This window comes from Heliangelus exortis, chromosome 7 (genome assembly GCF_036169615.1).
Source record: "Heliangelus exortis chromosome 7, bHelExo1.hap1, whole genome shotgun sequence".
NCBI classification, from domain to species: domain Eukaryota; kingdom Metazoa; phylum Chordata; class Aves; order Apodiformes; family Trochilidae; genus Heliangelus; species Heliangelus exortis.
The window spans coordinates 8,148,110-8,152,220 of record NC_092428.1 but is presented as its reverse complement, the minus strand read 5'-3'; positions in this window follow the sequence as shown (position 1 = coordinate 8,152,220).

The window sequence follows — 4,111 nt, the reverse complement described above, 5'->3', positions numbered from 1 at the left end:
ACTGATATCAGCTGCACCTCAATTTAATAATCTTATTGTCTCTCTCAGAATTAGGTCATCTGAGAGCCAAGTCCTAGTTCTTGCCTGTGGGGATATTACATACCATATATTTCTATACAAAGAGATTTAAATGGAACTCTTCACCCAATATTTGAAGAATAGACTCAGATTAACACAAATAAATTTTTCTGTGAATGCCAGGGAAGTGCATTATTATTTTTCATGAAATAACATATTATCTGGATTATGCTCAGATTCCATGCAGTGCCTGTGTATCATCCTTGTTGACATGAGAAAAATACAAAATGATTTGCTGACCCTCGGCTTTGTACTTACAAGCCATGTGATGTGTTCCATGAAAACCCGCATGTGTAAAGGACCATGTTATTATATACAGCTGCTAAAAGACCTAGAAAGCAAACAATGTGCTACTGACATATAAATAATACCTTCTGTGCACAGTTAAGCATTGGCACTATTTTTGCCAGATTTTAAGTTCTTTCAAGGCCAACTGGAACAGCTGAAATAGAACATTTAAAATATGTTTTGATGCTGGAGCACAGATGGTGGTAGCCCAGTGTGTCAAAATAAATGTTTCATTTTTGGTCTAATGTGGGAAAAATAGACCTTGTCAATTACTCCAGTAATCACAGGTGCCATAAATGCACTCTTTAGCTAAGAAGCCCTATTTCAGATGGGCATTCAGAGAAAGTCTATGTATCCTACTTCCAACAGCCTGAAAAGGTAAATTACCTTAGGCCAATGGCTTACTGCCTTTGAAAAAGCTCTAACAGCTGCAATCAGACCTGAAGCTTTAATACTTTATTTGGCACCTGAATTTCACAAACACAGGATCGCTCCTTCTGAGAGAGTCTGAGAAGGTGCTGTAGACAATGGATCTGTTAACATTAAATCAATGACATATGAGTGTTACAGAAATTTTGAATGGCTCAAACAAACTTCAGTGCTTAAATGTTTGTCCAGATTTTTCTAGAAGGCTCTGACAGCAAAGCAGAAAAAGCAGCACATCCAATCAAATGCAGGCAAATTATTTTCTTTGCTAACATCTGTCCAGACCTTACGTGTCATTGGCACTGAAGGACCACAATAAGCTGGGTGCATCCAATAGGCTCTGCAGCAGCCAGGAAATGACCATCAGTCTCCTGACTGTTGTGTTTGTAACAGAGGGGATGACATCTATCTGCTGAGAAGCAGCAACCCACCAAGGACAGAGTCACCCCACAGAAATGTTAAAGTGCTCTGAGAAGATACTTCAAAAGACCCACAGATAACACAGTGGGGCTGAAGAACATTTAAACTGGCTTCAGCTGCTGATAGTTTGCTTTGCTTGGTTACAACTACAGTGCAGGGCTTTGTCTGTAAGATAGAGCAAAGAGTGAATGATAATCCTTATTCTACAGCACAACAGTAAAATGATTCATGTTCTATTACCCAATATTCTACTTTCCATGTGATATTTAAATGTGCTCCAGCTGGTGCAGTAATAGTTCTCAGTCTGCATGGCCAGTGAGGGGGTGGGAGGAAGCAAAGCAAAGCAAAGCAAAACAAAGCAGACATACAACTGAATCTGGAAGACACCTCTCATTTTCTCAAAACTGTGCCCTTCCAGGCAGCTCTGTAGCTTGCTGCTGCAGAACTGCGGCTTTGTCCTTTGTCATCTGCAGTGAGATTACTGCATCTCTGCTGAAGAGGCGGGACTGTCATTTTTCCCTAGGCACTGCAGCACAGAAGGTTTTTGGCTGTAAGAGACCTGCAAGGACTGAAAAGTCTAAAAAAGCCTGTGAATACTATTGCAGTATTCCTTGTCTTATTCTAAACAATTTCTTTCACGCCTCTTTTTCATTCTGCTGACAATGCACTATGAACTTCAAGACATTACTTTTACAGGAAAAAAATTGGACCAAAATCACATTTTTAAATAAGTAGGGCTGATTCTCTGCTTGAGGATGAAGTTCTAAGTGTGGGGTCTATATGGGTGACCCAAAAGAGAGGAGTAAGAAGAGGAATATGCTGAACACAAGTGTAAAGAACAAAATCATGAACTTGTAGCCAGACTTAAGACTTCTAAAATGGTTTTCATAAGCACAAAACCAGGATGCTTACTAAAACTCTGGCCCACAAAGGTATTTTAAGGGAACTATGGATGAATAAGAAGGCCTGTGAAGTTGACTTTCTACTTTCAAAGTGCCAGTGTGAGGAGACATGGAAAGTGGCAAGAGTGGTAGACACTCCCACCCCTTATGTCTGTGAAGACATTTACCAGAGGGGACACAAATATCAAAGTACTTCCACTTCAGGCACAGAATCAATTCTGTCTACATTCTGCTTTAAATCCAGATGGATAAATTAGGGTCAGCAAGAAATGAAGCAGCATAGAATGACTGCTAAATGACCCAAATAAACTAGGCCAACAAGATTTCTACAGAGAGAGAGAGATGTTAGAGCCACAAACTTGCCAGAGGCATACCAAAGTTGTAGAGTGAGTTAATTGTCAGCATCCCTCAAGTTATTATAGACAATTATAAAGTTAAGGTTGAGCAATTCAACCTCTCTTATGTAGGAGAAACACAACACTTACTCAAGAAAATTACAGCACTTCTTCTGAGCACAGAACTCATTTTCCAAGGATTAATAAGTAAACACCTTAATTAATGTATGACTTAAAAATAATTAAAGTCCTTTAAGAGATTTAACATAATTTTCAGTCTTTTATTTGTCCTGAATGATCTTCAGAATAATTATCATGAAAGTGTTTCATATTTGCAATCTTCTACACCAGCCACAGTCAAAAGAGTAGTTATTATTAAATTATCTCTGTCTCTAATTCTTATGACTAGGTAGGCTTACTCATTTAACTCTTAACTGAAGAAATGAATCTTATTGTTTATGGGGGCATTTATATTTCTAAACTACATGCATCTGAAATAATTTGAATGTGGATCATGTAGATTCAGTTCTCAAGAAATACCACATAGTAGTATTTTTTGCTTATAAATCAAGACATTTCCACAGAAAACAAATCTGTTAAAAGGAACTAAAAGTATCAGCTTTAAAACTTAAAATTTCAGTTTATTAAGCATATCAGGAGTATATAAAAGGTCTAATTTTGTCCAAAATTGTAAAAATACTACTATTAGAAATCTTGTGCGTCTCTTAGACTAATTTTTACAAGTGGGAACTTCTTGTACCTCTGGGGAGATACTTACAACGCAAGTGGAAAAGCAATTATGGCCAATGAAAAAGCTTCTGAGGTTTTAAATGGTTTATTCCTTTTATGCAGAGCTGGAATACCTCTAACACTTAGAAAATTGAAGGTTCCATTTAAAACCAGTTGGAAATATTGCAAATACTGGTAATACTCCATATTAGAAGACCTATTCTGCAAATATGAGCTCAAAACAGAGGGAGGCAGTAACTAGCAGTGGGTTGGTATCTCTTGAATGTTCCCCATACATAGAAATTATATACATATATTCAAACACATATATACACATATATATATGGTTTAGAGCTATATAACTCCTAAGTGACAACAAAAGTAAAAGTAACTTATCTGCTTTGTACAGTCTTTTCAGGTCAGCTTTGTCCTCTGGTGAGTAACAACAGTGCATTTCTTTCCAGAAAGGGCTCACTTCAGGAGAGACCATCTGGGTGCTGTCTGAGTGAAGTGTGAGAGGGAGAATGAAAACCAAAATAGCAAGCAGCTTTAAGGGCAACACAGAAGTGGAAAATTAACAACTTGGGCAAACATCTCAAAAGAGAAATTATGCTTCTTGGTAGGTTTGCACAACACTAGGGCTTCTGGGGAAGGTCAGCAGAGGATGTTCCCAAATCAGCTGTGCTGCTTATGTCAGCATAAAGACAGCAAAGAGCATTTCAGATCACAGCCATGACACTACCCTGTCAGCACAAGACCTTGGGCTGTCAGGTAAGCTGAGGTCAGCACTGAACCTGTGTTCCAGAAGGACACAAAAAACCTGAGTGGAATAACAGCAACGTGACTGAGTGCAGAAACCAGACAATGAAAAACAGGAGGATATGAGAAGAACCATTCTGCATGAGGCTCTTTTTTTAAGAGATAAAAAAGGGG